Source organism: Tamandua tetradactyla, chromosome 9 (assembly GCF_023851605.1).
Source record: "Tamandua tetradactyla isolate mTamTet1 chromosome 9, mTamTet1.pri, whole genome shotgun sequence".
NCBI classification, from domain to species: Eukaryota; Metazoa; Chordata; class Mammalia; order Pilosa; family Myrmecophagidae; genus Tamandua; species Tamandua tetradactyla.
Genome location: NC_135335.1, coordinates 87,424,178 through 87,441,082, shown reverse-complemented (window position 1 = coordinate 87,441,082; position 16,905 = coordinate 87,424,178). Strand labels below are relative to the sequence as shown.

Below are 16,905 nucleotides of genomic sequence, written 5' to 3'. Positions count from 1 at the left end.
CATTTTATGTATTTTATGCATGATATTTTTGTAAACTTACAACTTCTCTAACAAATTTTTTTTAATGAGGGGAAGATTAAGGCATTCCCAGATAACAAAAGTTGTAGGAGTTCATCAAGACAAGCCTGCTCTACAAGCAGTGCTAAAGATAGTTCTTCAGACTGAAAAGAAAGGACACTATACAGTGGACTGTAGCAGCATACAGAAATACAGGTCTCTGGTAAAGGTAACCACACGGGTAATCATAAATACCAGTACTACTATATTGTATTTTTTGGTACGCAATTCCACTTTTCACTTCTAACAGTATCAAAATGCAGATGCAGAAAAAGTAATGATAACTCTGATTTGGGGAGGCATATAATGTATAAAGATATAATTTGTAATAAATACATCAAAAATATGGCAGAATAGAGAGGTATAGGAACAGTGCATATTAATGCCATTGAAGTTAAAATAAAGTGAAACATAATTATTAAAAATTTAGGGGGATAAATTTTCACCCCCTGGTAACACAAAGAAATTAAACAAAAAATACTTATGGAAAGAAATGGTACAATGCAAAAAAAAACAAATAAATATGAAAATAGGAATTAATGGAAGAATTGAGGACAAAAATGCTACAACACTTACAAAGACCACATACTTAAATGGCAGAAGAAAGTGATACATTATCAGTAATTGATTTAAATGTAAATGGATTAAATTCTCTAGCCAAAAGGAACAGGCTGAAAGAATGGATAAAAAAGCACGACCCTACTATAGACTAGTTACAAAGACTCACCTCTTAAATTCAAAGACACAAATAGGCTGAAAGTGAAAGAATTGGGGGGGGGGAACATACTATTCAAATCCAAAAGAGTGCTGGGGTAGTTATTCTAATAACGGATAAAATATACCTTAACTCAAAAATAGATAAAAAGACAAAATAGTTCACTATATATTGGCAAAGGAGTCAACTCAACAAGAAGATATAACAATTATAAGTATATATGACCTTAAAAGGAGAGACCAAAAATGTATGAAGGAAATACTGCCAGAGTTTATGGGAGAAAGAGATAGTTCTACAGTAATAAAGACTTCAATACACCACTTTCAATAATGGATAGAACATCCAGACAGAAGCTCAATAACAAAATAGAAGACTTGAACAACACTCGAAACCAACCAGATCTAACAGACATATATAGAACACTTTTCCAATAACAACAGAATATACATTCTATTCAAGTACATGCAAATCATTCTCCAGGTGTAATGGGGTCAATTTGGCCAAATGATGATGCCTAGTTATCTGGTCAGGCAAGCACTGGCCTGACCATTGCTGCAAGGATATTTTGTGGCTGACTGATAAACTGGAAGGCTGGCATGTTAAATCATCAGACTGCAACTGTGACTGGTTACATCTGGGATCAACTAAAGCATGTCTCCAACCAATGACATACACCAATCAGTTGAAGACTTTTAAGGGAGAAAAGAGATTTTTTGACTGCATCTTCAGCCAGTGAGTCTCTCTTGGGAGTTCATTCATCCAGACCCTTCCCTGGAGCTGCCAGCCTCACAGCCTACCTTATGGATATTGGACTCTTCCATTTCCATGGTTGCATGAGACAAATCTCATATTTGCAGATATTTCCTGTTGGTTCAGTTTCTCTTGAGAATCCTGACTAAAACAACAGAAGAGACCCTACATTAAAATTTTTAAAAAGTCTCAATAAATTAAAAAAAAAAATGAAACCAAACAATTTAACTTCTCAGACCACAATGGAAAGAAGCTAGAAATCAATAACAGAGAAAGAACCAGAAAATTCACTATATGGGAAGATTTAAACAACTTATGTAAACAACCAATGGTTAAAATAAGAAATAAGAAGGGAAATTAGGAAAAACTGTGAGGCGAATGAAAACAAGAGCAGCTTATCAAAAAATAAGGGATGCAGCATAGGCACCTCTAGGAGGGAAATTTATTGCTCTCAATGCACTCAGTAAAAAAGAAAAAAACGACTAGGAGATTCGGACGGGCTCTCTCCCGGGATGCGGCGGCCGGCAACCCTCCCCGTGTTCGGACCCCGGGCTGGCTGGCACTCTTCCAAGCCGTTTTGGCTGGTGAACCTCCCCCAGGTTGAGAGTTTCCAAAGTTAAAGGACCTACAGCACCTTTTACTGGTGGGACCCGCAGACAAACGTGTGCCACGAGCGCCACCTACTGGGAAGGATAAGAAAAACAGAACCCAGAGATTTCACAGAAAAATCTTACAACCTGTTGGGTCCAACACCCAGGGAACTCTGACTAAATGCCCAGACGCCAGCAGAAGATAATGGATCACGCTCAGAAAATTGAAAATATGGCCCAGTCAAAAGAACAAACCAATAGTTCAAATGAGATACAGGAGCTGAGACAACTAATGCTGAATATACGAACAGAAATGGAAAACCTCTTGAAAAACGAAATCGATAAATTGAGGGAGGACATGAAGAAGACATGGGATCAACAAAAAGAAGAAATACAAAAACTGAAAAAACAAACACAGAACTTATGGAAGTGAAGGATAAAGTAGAAAAGATGGAAAAAACAATGGATACATACAATGATAGATTAAAGAGACAGAAGATAGAATAAGTGATTTGGAGGATGGAACAGCTGAATTTCAAAAAGAAACAGAAACTATCGGTAAAAGAATGGAAAAATTTGAACAGGGGATCAGGGAACTGAAGGACAATTTGAACCGCACAAATATACGTGTTCTGGGTGTCCCAGAAGGAGAAGAGAAGGGAAAAGGAGGAGAAAAACTAATGGAAGAAATGATCACTGAAAATTTCCCAACTCTTATGAAAGACATAAAATTACAGATCCAAGAAGTGCTGTGCACCCCAAAGAGAATAGACCCAAATAGGCATTCTCCAAGACACTTACTAGTTAGAATGTCAGAGGTCAAAGAGAAAGAGAGGATCTTGAAAGCAGCAAGAGAAAAACAATCCATCACATACAAGGGAAACCCAATAAGACTATGTGTAGATTTCTCAGCAGAAACCATGGAAGCTAGAAGACAGTGGGATGATATATTTAAATTACTAAAAGAGAAAAACTGCCAACCAAGACACCTATATCCAGCAAAATTGTCCTTCAGAAATGAGGGGGAAATTAAAACATTCTCAGACAAAAAGTCACTGAGAGAATTTGTGACCAAGAGACCAGCTCTGCAAGAAATACTAAAGGGAGCACTAGAGTCAGATACAAAAAGACAGAAGAGAGAGGTATGGAGAAGAGTGTAGAAAGAAGGAAAGTCAGATATGATATATATAATACAAAAGGCAAAATGGTAGAGGAAAATATTATCCAAACAGTAATAACACTAAATGTCAATGGACTGAATTCCCCAATCAAAAGATATAGATTGGCAGAATGGATTAAAAAACAGGATCCTTCTATATGCTGTCTACAGGAAACACATCTTAGACCCAAAGATAAACATAGGTTGAAAGTGAAAGGTTGGGAAAAGATATTTCATGCAAATAACAACCAGAAAAGAGCAGGATTGGCTATACTAATATCCAACAAATTAGACTTCAAATGTAAAACAGTTAAAAGAGACAAAGAAGGACACTATATAATAATAAAAGGAACAATTAAACAAGAAGACATAACAATCATAAATATTTACGCACCAAACCAGAATGCCCCAAAATACGTGAGGAATACACTGCAAACACTGAAAAGGGAAATAGACTCATATACCATAATAGTTGGAGACTTCAATTCACCACTCTCATCAATGGACAGAACATCTAGACAGAGGATCAATAAAGAAATAGAGAATCTGAATATTACTATAAATGAGCTACACTTAACACACATTTATAGGACATTACATCCCACAACAGCAGGATACACCATTTTCTCAAGTGCTCATGGATCATTCTCAAAGATAGACCATATGCTGGGTCACAAAGCAAGTCTTAACAAATTTAAAAAGAGAGAAATCATACACAACACTTTCTCGGATCATAAAGGAATGAAGTTGGAAATCAATAATAGGCGGAGTGCCAGAAAATTAACAAATACGTGGAGGCTCAACAACACACTCCTAAACAACGAGTGGGTCAAAGAAGAAATTGCTAGAGAAATTAGCAAATACCTCGAGGCAAATGAAAATGAAAACACAACATATCAAAACTTATGGGACGCAGCAAAGGCAGTGCTAAGAGGGAAATTTATTGCCCTAAATGCCTATATCAGAAAAGAAGAAAAGGCAAAAATCCAGGAATTAACTGTCCACTTGGAAGAACTGGAGAAAGAACAGCAAACTAATCCCAAAGCAAACAAAAGGAAAGAAATAACAAAGATTAGAGCAGAAATAAATGAAATTGAAAACATGAAAACAATAGAGAAAATCAGTATGGCCAGAAGTTGGTTCTATGAGAAAATCAATAAGATTGATGGGCCCTTAGCAAGATTGACAAAAAGAAGAAGAGAGAGGATGCAAATAAATAAGATTAGAAATAGAAGAGGAGACAGAACTACTGACCTCACAGAAATAAAGGAGGTAATAACAGGATACTAGGAACAACTTTACGCTAATAAATACAACAATTTAGAGGAAATGGACGGGTTCCTGGAAAGACATGATAAACCAACTTTGACTCAAGAAGAAACAGATGACCTCAACAAACCAATCACAAGTAAAGAGATTGAGTTAGTCATTCAAAAGCTCCCTAAAAAGAAAAGACCAGGACCAGATGGCTTCACATTTGAATTCTATCAAACATTCCAGAAGGAATTAGTACCAACTCTCCTCAAAATCTTCAAAATAATCGAAGTAGAGGGAAAACTACCTAATTCATTCTATGAAGCCAACATCATCCTCATACCAAAACCAGGCAAAGATATTACAAAAAAAGAAAACTACAGATCAAAATCTCTCTAATGAACATAGATGCAAAAATCCTCAATAAAATTCTAGCAAATCGTATCCAACAACACATTAAAAGAATTATACATCATGACCAAGTAGGATTCATCCCAGGTATGCAAGGATGGTTCAACATAAGAAAATCAATTAATTAATACACCACATCAACAAATCAAAGCAGAAAAATCACATGATCATCTCAATTGATGCAGAGAAGGCATTCGACAAGATTCAACATCCTTTCCTGTTGAAAACTCTTCAAAAGATAGGAATACAAGGGAACTTCCTTAAAATGATAGAGGGAATATATAAAAAACCCACAGCTAATATCATCCTCAATGGGGAAAAATTGAAAACTTTCCCCCTAAGGTCAGGAACAAGACAAGGATGTCCACTATCACCACTGTTATTCAACATCATGTTGGAAGTTCTAGCCAGAGCAATTAGACAAGAAAAAGAAATACAAGGCATCAAAATTGGAAAGGAAGAAGTAAAACTATCACTGTTTGCAGACGATATGATAGTATACGTCGAAAATCCGGAAAAATCCACAACAAAACTAATAGAGCTAATAAATGAGTACAGCAAAGTAGCATGTTACAAGATCAACATTCAAAGATCTGAAGCTTTTCTATATACTAGTAATGAACAAGCTGAGGGGGAAATCAAGAAACGAATCCCACTTACAATCACAACTAAAGGATTAAATACCTAGGAATAAATTTAACCAAAGAGACAAAAAACCTATATAAAGAAAACTACAAAAAACTGTTAAAAGAAATCACAGAAGACCTAAACAGATGGAAGGGCATACCGTGTTCATGGATTGGAAGACTCAATATAATTAAGATGTCAATCCTACCTAAACTGGTCTACAGATTCAATGCAATACCAATTAAAATCCCAACAACTTATTTTTCAGAAATAGAAAAACCAATAAGCAAATTTATCTGGAAGGGCAGGGTGCCCCGAATTGCTAAAAACATCTTGAGGGAAAAAAACAAAGCTGGAGGTCTCGCGATGCCGGACTTTAAGGCATATTATGAAGCCACAGTGGTCAAAACAGCATGGTATTGGCATGAAGATAGATATATCGACCAATGGAATCGAATAGAGTGCTCAGATATAGACCCTCTCATCTATGGACATGTGATCTTCGATAAGGCAGTCAAGCCAACTCACCTGGGACAGAACAGTCTCTTCAATAAATGGTGCCTAGAGAACTGGATATCCATATGTAAAAGAATGAAAGAAGACCTGCATCTCACACCTTATACAAAAGTTAACTCAAAATGGATAAAAGATCTAAACATTAGGTCTAAGACCATAAAACAGTTAGAGGAAAATGTAGGGAGATATCTTATGAATCTTACAACTGGAGGTGGTTTTATGGACCTTAAACCTAAAGCAAGAGCACTGAAGAAAGAAAAAAATAAATGGGAGCTCCTCAAAATTAAACACTTTTGTGCATCAAAAAACTTCATCAAGAAAGTAGAAAGACAGCCTACACAATGGGAGATAATATTTGGAAATGACATATCAGATAAAGGTCTAGTATCCAGAATTTATAAAGAGATTGTTCAACTCAACAACAAAAAGACAGCCAACCCAATTACAAAATGGGAAAAAGACTTGAACAGACACCTACCAGAAGAGGAAATACGGATGGCCAAGAGGCACATGAAGAAATGCTCAATGCCCCTGGCCATTAGAGAAATGCAAATCAAAACCACAATGAGATATCATCTCACACCCACCAGAATGGCCATTATCAACAAAACAGAAAATGACAAGGGCTGGAGAGCATGCGGAGAAAGAGGCACACTTATCCACTGTTGGTGGGAATGTCAAATGGTGCAACCACTGTGGATGGCAGTTTGGCAGTTCCTCAAAAAGCTGAATATAGAATTGCCATATGACCCAGCAATATCATTGCTAGGTATCTACTCAAAGGACTTAAGGGCAAAGACACAAACGGACATTTGCACACCAATGTTTATAGCAGCATTATTTACAATTGCAAAGAGATGGAAACAGCCAAAATGTCCATCAAAGAAGAATGGCTAAATAAACTGTGATATATACATACGATGGAATATTATGCAGCTTTAAGACAAGATAAACTTATGAAGCATGTAATAACATGGATCGACCTAGAGAATATTATGCTGAGTGAGTCCAGCCAAAAACTAAAGGACAAATACTGTATGGTCCCACTGATGTGAATGGACATTCGAGAATAAACCTGAAATATGTCACTGGTAACAGAGTCCAGCAGGAGTTAGAAACAGGGTAAGATAATGGGTAATTGGAGCGGAAGGGATACAGACTGTGCAACAGAACTTGATACAAAAACTCAAAAATGGACAGCACAATAATACCTAATTGTAAAGTAATCATGTTAAAACACTGAATGAAGCTGCATCTGAGCTATAGGGTTTTTTGTTGTTGTTGTTTTTTACTATTATTACTACTTTTATTTCTTTTCTCTATATTAACATTCTATATCTTTTTCTGTTGTGTTGCTAGTTCCTCTAAACCGATGCAAATGTACTAAGAAACGATGATCATGCATCTATGTGATGATGTTAAGAATTACTGAGTGCATATGTAGAATGGTATGATTTCTAAATGTTGTGTTAATTTCTTTTTTTTCTTTCTTTCCGTTAATAAAAAAAAAAAAAAATGCAAGCATGGCCATTAAAGGCTTTGCAATTAAAACAAAAGAAAACAAAACGCCAGGGTGGATGTTGGTGGAGCAGCTCCGGAGGGTCCTGTGACACGAGGCAGACCCCAGTGGGGTCACTAGGGGAAATACATGCCTCTGGAGCAGAAATAAGGCTCCTGGGTAGGCACACCGATGGCGTATGGGGGACCCAAAGGGCAGCTGTAGGATTCTTGCGGCAGACAAAGCTTTCATCTGTGCCATTTTCAAACTCGGAGGAGCAAAGTGGAAAAAAAAAATCGGTGAATTCATTTTTAAAAGGAAAACAAAGAAAATCAAACTAACCAGATGATCTGCCATCGCAAACCATGGCCTCATTACCGAAATAGAAAGGAAAAGAGGAGTGAAGCAGCCATGTTTGTACACAGAAAACGGGGTTTGGGCGAACGTGCTGCGAGAGTGTGTGACCACAAGCAGCGAAAGCTTGGAGAACTCAGATGCAGTAATGGCCCCTTGGCCTCGGAGAAGGCAGTTGCCCAGCAGTCAGGGGTGCATAGTGCCCTGTGCTGGGACTTAGAGTTGTCCCATCACATTGTCACGAGGATTTAGTGGTGATGGCAATGATGCTGCTGCTTGGCCAGGTGAGAGAGGCTGAGCAAGGTGAGATAATTATCTCGAGGTCACAGGGACACACCCTGTAAATAAATGTGTCTCTGGGCACGTGATGTATTATGGAAAAAAAAAAAAAAAGAAGACATAGATGACCTCAACAAACCAATCACAAGTAAAGAAATTGAATCAGTCATTCAAAAGCTTCCTAAAAAGAAAAGTCCAGGACCAGACGGCTTCACATGTGAATTCTATCAAACATTCCAGAAAGAATTAGTACCAACTCTCCTCAAACTCTTCAAAAAAATCGAAGTGGAGGGAAAACTACCTAATTCATTCTATGAAGCCAACATCACTCTCATACCAAAACCAGGCAAAGATATTACAAAAAAAGAAAACTACAGATCAAAATCTCTCTAATGAACATAGATGCAAAAATCCTCAATAAAATTCTAGCAAATCGTATCCAACAACACATTAAAAGAATTATACATCATGACCAAGTAGGATTCATCCCAGGTATGCAAGGATGGTTCAACATAAGAAAATCAATTAATGTAATACACCACATCAACAAATCAAAGCAGAAAAATCACATGATCATCTCAATTGATGCAGAGAAGGCATTCGACAAGATTCAACATCCTTTCCTGTTGAAAACTCTTCAAAAGATAGGAATACAAGGGAACTTCCTTAAAATGATAGAGGGAATATATGAAAAACCCACAGCTAATATCATCCTCAATGGGGAAAAATTGAAAACTTTCCCCCTAAGGTCAGGAACAAGACAAGGATGTCCACTATCACCACTATTATTCAACATTGTGTTGGAGGTTCTAGCCAGAGCAATTAGACAAGAAAAAGAAATACAAGGCATCAAAATTGGAAAGGAAGAAGTAAAACTGTCACTGTTTGCAGACGATATGATACTATACGTCGAAAACCCGGAAAAATCCACAACAAAACTACTAGAGCTAATAAATGAGTACAGCAAAGTAGCAGGTTACAAGATCAACATTCAAAGATCTGTAGCATTTCTATACCCTAGTAATGAACAAGATGAGGGGGAAATCAAGAAACGAATCCCATTACCAATTGCAACTAAAAGACTAAAATACCTAGGAATAAATTTAACTAAAGAGACAAAAAACCTATATAAAGAAAACTACAAAAAACTGTTAAAAGAAATCACAGAAGACCTAAATAGATGGAAGGGCATACCGTGTTCATGGATTGGAAGACTAAATATAGTTAAGATGTCAATCCTACCTAAATTGATTTACAGATTCAATGCAATACCAATCAAAATCCCAACAACTTATTTTTCAGAAATAGAAAAACCAATAAGCAAATTTATCTGGAAGGGCAGGGTGCCCCGAATTGCTAAATACATCTTGAGGAAAAAAAACGAAGCTGGAGATCTCGCGCTGCCTGACTTTAAGGCATATTATGAAGCCACAGTGGTCAAAACAGCATGGTATTGGCATAAAGATAGATATATCGATCAATGGAATCGAATAGAGTGCTCAGATATAGACCCTCTCATCTATGGACATTTGATCTTTGATAAGGCAGTCAAGCCAACTCACCTGGGACAGAACAGTCTCTTCAATAAATGGTGCCTAGAGAACTGGATATCCATATGCAAAAGAATGAAAGAGGACCCGTATCTCACACCCTATACAAAAGTTAACTCAAAATGGATCAAAGATCTAAACATTAGGTCTAAGACCATAAAACAGTTAGAGGAAAATGTAGGGAGATATCTTATGAAACTTACAATTGGAGGCGGTTTTATGAACCTTAAACCTAAAGCAAGAGCACTGAAGAAGGAAATAAATAAATGGGAGCTCCTCAAAATTAAACACTTCTGTGCATCAAAGAACTTCATCAAGAAAGTAGAAAGACAGCCTACACAATGGGAGACAATATTTGGAAATGACATATCAGATAAAGGTCTAGTATCCAGAATTTATAAAGAGATTGTTCAACTCAACAACAAAAAGACAGCCAACCCAATTACAAAATGGGAAAAAGACTTGAACAGACACCTATCAGAAGAGGAAATACAAATGGCCAAAAGGCACATGAAGAGATGCTCAATGTCCCTGGCCATTAGAGAAATGCAAATCAAAACCACAATGAGATATCATCTCACACCCACCAGAATGGCCATTATCAACAAAACAGAAAATGACAAGTGCTGGAGAGGATGCGGAGAAAGAGGCACACTTATCCACTGTTGGTGGGAATGTCAAATGGTGCAACCACTATGGAAGGCAGTTTGGTGGTTCCTCAAAAAGCTGAATATAGAATTGCCATACGACCCAGCAATACCATTGCTGGGTATCTACTCAAAGGACTTAAGGGCAAAGACACAAACGGACATTCGCACACCAATGTTTATAGCAGCATTATTTACAATTGCAAAGAGATGGAAACAGCCAAAATGTCCATCAACAGACGAGTGGCTTAACAAACTGTGGTATATACATACGATGGAATATTATGCAGCTTTAAGACAGGATAAACTTATGAAGCATGTAATAACATGGATGGACCTAGGGAACATTATGCTGAGTGAGTCTAGCCAAAAACTAAAGGACAAATACTGTATGGTCCCACTGATGTGAACCGACATTCGAGAATAAACTTGGAATATGCCATTCGTAACAGAGTCCAGCAGGAGTTAGAAACAGGGTAAGATAATGGGTGATTGGAGCTGAAGGGATACAGACTGTGCAACAGGACTAGATACAAAAACTCAAAAATGGACAGCACAATAATACCTAATTGCAAAGTAATCATGTTAAAACACTGAATGAAGCTGCATCTGAGGTATAGGTGTTTTTTTTGTCTGTCTGTTTGTTTGTCTTTTTTTTTTTACTATTATTTTTTTTGTCTCTATATTAACATTCTATATCTTTTTCTGTTGTTTTGCGAGTTCTTCTTCTAAATCGATGCAAATGTACTAAGAAATGATGATCATGCATGTATGTGATGATATTAGGAATTACTGATTGCGTATGTAGAATGGAATGATTTCTAAATGTTGGGTTAATTTCTTTTTTTTCTTTAATTAATAAAAAAAGAAGAAAAAACTTTCAAAAAAACTTTCAAATACCTCCAGGTATGAGACCTCTACTCATACCTGGAGGAACTAGAAAAAGAAAAACAAACAAAAAGCAAACATAAAGAAGGAAATAACAAATATTATGGCATAGGTAAATGAAATAAAGAATCAAAAAATAATAGAGAGGACCAAGAAGACCAAAAGTTGGTTTTTTAAAAAGAACAATAAAGTCAACAAGCCTTTAGCTAAAATGACAAAAACAGAAAGGATGCTAATAACTAAATCAAAAACAAAGGGGCATCCAACCAAGACTATTCCAGCCAATCCTAAAGAACACCTACTGTAATATATATAAGATTCCACAAGGGTTCCAGGCACTAGAGTAACTTGCCATAAACCTACAACCTTCAGAAGGGTCCCTGGTCCAGATAAGTCCTGAAACCTAGCCCAGCCTCTCTTGAACATCAGATAGTTCAGTTCTATCTCCCTACACCATATTAGTGACAGGCCCTTCCAATAGCAAAAACTTAGAATTGCCATAGCCCAAATAACCTCAAAGAGAGGTATAGAAAAATCAAAGTTAATGGTGGAATTATACATAGAAGATAGGACTTAACAAATGAATATGAATGCTAAATCATTAAACTGATATCTCTTTCAGTCTCCAGTATTGCAGAGCAGCTACAAGTAAAAACCTAAAATTGTGAAATGGTAACCCATATCAAAGTCTGAAATATGTTCTACAACTAACTGTGGTGCTGTGCTTTGAAATTTATAGCTTTTTTGTATATATGTTATTGTTCACCAAAAAAAAAAGGAACGAGTCGATTGTGATGATAAAAAAGTATTTAAGCCCTCTAGCCTCCTATATTCTGGAGCAGCTAGAAGGACAAATATGAGAGGATTGTATGGTAGTAAATGACAAACTCTGGGATCTATCCTGTAACCACTTGTTGAAGAGTGCTTTCAAAACTACAGCTTTTTTTATTTCTCTGCTTTGTATATATGTCATATTATACAATAAAAAAAGTTTAAAATTTTTCAAAAAACAAAACAAAACGAGCATCAATCTTCCTCAGGGTCCAAACCGGGGCACCACCTAGATGTCGGTTTACCACTCTTCTCTCATGGACCCTGATGCCAGACTCATTGGAAACATGGCACTGTTACCTATCAGAAGTCAGTTCAAAGGACCCACCCCTAGAAAGACAAAAGATCCAGATATTGTGGGTGAGGTCATGTATTATTTCAAAGCCAATGTTTTCTTCAAAAACTATGAAATTAAGGATAAAGCCAGAAGACCTTGAAATATATAATGCTCTACATGTCTAAATGTCTAAGGAAACTCCAAAAGTGTAATTCCAAAAGCCAAGGAGAGAAAAAAATATATACACTGGGAATCACTAATTTTCCCATTCCTGGAGAGCCTCGTTTTCCACTTAATGCAATTTACGCTAAACCACAAACAAACAGGAAGATGAAGTGATGAGGGACTACCGAGACAAGACTGAAGCTTTGTGAGAAGTTTCTGACCCTCAGAATGATAAACCTAGCAAGTGGTGGACTTGTTTTGTGAAGACTGTTGTTCATGAACAAGAGTCTTTCAGGACCCAAACAGTAAAGGAAGACTGGGGAGTGACGCCATCACAGCCACAGGCAGTGTTTCACAACAAGATGTGCACAGTTCTTTGCCTTTATTTCATAAAGTTTTATACGGAAAAGAGAAGAGAGCACATCTTTACTTGAAAATTTCTTTACCAAGAATTTGGTACCATTTGGAAATGGTAGTAGATTGTGGAAGGGCGATTTGAATTTTTTTTTTCAAATTAAGCTGGTGCTTAATAAGTATTAATAAAGAAATTTCTAACATTAAAAAAAAAAACAAGGGGGCAACATTACTACAAAACACAGAAATAAAAAAAGAATTTAAGTAGATACTTTGGACAATTCTCTACCAAAAAATAAAACAAGTTAGATGAAATCAGCAAATTTCTACAAACATACAAATTACTACACTGACTCAAGAGAAAAATGAAAGATGTCAACAGACCAATAACAAGTAAAGAGATTGAGTCAATAATTAAAACTCTTTAAAGAACTAGATGGCTTCACTAATGAATTTTACCAAACATTCCAAGAATTAACATCAGTCCTGTTGAAGCTCTTCCAAAAAACTGAAAAGGAGGGAAAACTCCTTCATTTACTATATAAAGCCAATATCATGCTCACACCAAAGCCGGATACAGAAAACCATAAGAAAAGAAAACTACAGACTAATATCCCTCTGAATGTAAATATCAAAACCCACATAATACTTGCAAACCAAACCCAACAGCATATTAAAAGAATTATACCCCATGATCAAGTGTGATTTACCCCCAAGTGTGCAAAGGTGGTTCAACATAAGAAAATCAATTAACATAATATATAACATTAAAACAATGAAGGGGAAAAAACATAGTCATCTCAATTGAAGTGGAAAAATTTGACAAAGTTCAACACCTCATCTTGTTTTAAAAAATTAATAAAAACATAAAACAGGTAATAGAAGAAAACTTCCTCCATGTGATAAAGGACATATATGAAATACTGAAAATTGGCATCATACTCAACAGTGGGAAACTGAAAGCTTTCCCTCTAAGATCAGGAAGAAGACAAGAATGCCCAGGCACCACTATTATTCAACATTGTACTGGATGATTTATCCAGAGCAATTAGGGAAGAAAAAGAAATAAAAGCCATCCAAATTGGAAAGGAAGAAATAAAACTTTCCCTATTTGCAGATTACACGATTCTATTTATAGAAAATCCTGAAAAGCCCACAACAAAGCTACAAGAGCTTATAAATGATTTAGGCAAAGTGGGTGCATATAAGATCAACATACAAACATCAGTTGTTTCTATAAACTAATAACAAGCAATCTGAAGAGAAAATCAAGGAAAAAAACTCCATTTACAACAGCAATTAAAAGAATTAAATATAGAGGAACTAACTTAAAGAGGTAAAGGACTTATACATGGAAAACTATAAAACATTGTTGAAAGAAATTTTAAAAAAGACCTAAATAAATGAAAGGACATCCTAAACACTGTTAAAATGTCAATTCTACCCAAAGCAATTTATAGGGTCAATGCAATCCCAATCCCAACAACCTTCTTTGCAGAAATGGAAAAGCCAATCATTCAATGTATATGGAAGGGTAGGGCCCCAAAAAGCCAAAGACATCTTGAAAAATAAAAACAAAGTTGGAGGACTCATATTTCCCAATACTGAAACTTGTTACAAAACCACAATAATCAAAACAGCACTGTACTGGCAAAAGGACAGAGATATAGAGCAACGGAATTGAATTCAGTGTTGAGAATTCAACAGTCACATTTATGACCAACTGATTTGACAAGGGGGCAAAGACCACTCAATTAGAAAAGAATAGTCTCTTCAACAAATGGTGCTGGGAAACTGCATCTGCATTTGTATAGAATGAAGGGTGACCGCTACCTCACATCTTATATAAAATGGATCTAAGATCTAAATACATATCCTTTAGTGTGGATATCCCTTCTCAACATTGAAAAGTCAGAATGGGAATTTCCCAAAGATCCCCATAAACTGGGAAACGTATTAAAGTAGAAGGAGGAGGTATAACAGAGAAAACGGAATTTAACAAATGAATATGACTCTTAAATCACTATATTAATATTTCTTTTAGTCTACAGTGTTTTGAAGCAGCTAAAAGAAAAATATGAGATAGTAGCCCATGACAAACTCTGGGATCTGTTCCACAACTACTTGTTGAAGTATGTTTTGAAAATTATTGCTTTTTTTTATTTCTTTGCTTTGTATATATGTTATATTTTACAATTTAAAAAACATTTTCTTAAAAAGAAAAAGAACCAGGACTAAAAGTACTAGAAGAAAATGTAGGGAAAACTCTTCAAAATCTTAGTGTTTTTTTTTTTTTTACTTTATATCCACAGTTCAAGTGATAAAATAAAATTTAAAAAAAATAGATAAATGGGACCTCAACAAAATTTCAAAGTGTCATGCATCAAAGAGTTCATCATGAAAGTAAAAGAACCTATACACAGTGGGAAAAAAATATCTGGAAACCATATATCTGGTATGGGTTTAATATCCAGTATATATATTAAAAAATGCTTTAAGTCAATAACAAAAAGAACCCAACTTAATAATGGCAAATGACCTGAATAGACACTTCTCCAAGGAAGATATACAAATAACCATAAAGCACATGAAAAGATGCTCAACATCATTTGCCATTAGGGAAATGCAAATCAAAACCACAATGAGATACCATTTCACACTCCTAGAATGGCTACTATTAAAAACACATAAAATAGGGAGGTGCAAGGGTAGTTCAGTGGTAGAATTCACCCCTGCCACGTGGGAAAGCCAGGTTCAATTCCTGGTCCATGCACTCCCCACCCCACCCTGACAAAAAAACAAGCAAAAAAAACCCTAACAAAACAAACAAACAAAATTCAACAAATGGCGTTGCAATAATGGGACACTCATATGGAAAAAGAATGAACTGTGACCCCCCCCATACAGCACAATAAATAAATAATTAATTTAAAAATAAGTGTTGGAGAGGATGTGAAGAAATATGAACACTAGATCATTGCTGGTGGGAATGCAAAACGGTGAAACCCTTGTGAAAGACAGTTTGGTTGGTTCCACAGAATGTTAAATATGGAATTATCATATGACCTGGCAATCCCACTTCTTGGTATAAATTCAAGAAAATTAAAAGCTGGGACTCAAACAGACAATTGGACACCAATGTTCATAGGGGCACTATTCACAACCGCCAAGAGATGGAAGCAACCCAAACGTCCATCAACAGATGAATGGATAAACAAAATGCTATGTACTAAATTAAATGCATTATTAGTCAGCTGAGAAAAAGGAATGCTGCTCTAATACATTTGGCATGGATAACCTGAAGACATCCTGTTGAGTAAAATAAGCCAGACACAAAAAAACAAATATTCTATGATCTCACTGACAAAATAATTAGAATAAGCAAGTTCACAAAGTCAGAAACTAACAGATTGCCAGGGCTAGGTTGGGGAGAGGATGGGAAATAAATATTTATTTGGCCCAGAATTTCTGTTTGCCATAAAGGAAAAGTTTTGGTAATAGATGTTGGTCATGGTATCACAACATTGTGAATGTAATTAACATCACTAAATTATATATTTGAATGTGGCTAAAGAGGAAAATTTTAGGTTTATATATATTTTACTAGAATAAAAATTTTTTAAAAACTTAGTAGGACTGTGTTCTAGTTTGCTAGTTGCCAAAATGCAATACACCAGAAATGGAATGGCTTTTAAAAAGGGGATTTTAATAAGTTGTAAGTTAATAGTTTTTAGGGCATGAAAATGTTCCAATTAAAGTAAGTCTATGGAAATGTCCAATTCAAGGCATCCAGGGAAAGATACCTTGACTCAAGAAGGCCAATGAAGTTCAGGGTTTCTCACTTAAGTGGAAAGCCACATGGAGAACACGGTCAAGGTTTCTCAGCTGGAAGGGTACATGGCAAACACAGTGTCATCTGCTAGCTTCCTCTCCAGCTTCCCAGGAGGCATCTTCCTTTTCTATTTCCAAAAGTCACTGGTTGT

General features: G+C 36.0%; 1 protein-coding gene and 1 pseudogene across 5 annotated transcripts in view; one reads left to right on the top strand and one right to left on the bottom strand.

The window, feature by feature from the left end:
* WDR70 (WD repeat domain 70) overlaps window positions 1–16,905 on the bottom strand; it is a 516,692-nt gene that overhangs the window by 327,711 nt on the left and 172,076 nt on the right. The gene's annotated exons all lie outside the window — the stretch shown is intronic.
* On the top strand, window positions 12,360–12,877 carry LOC143646196 (actin-related protein 2/3 complex subunit 3 pseudogene; annotated as a pseudogene).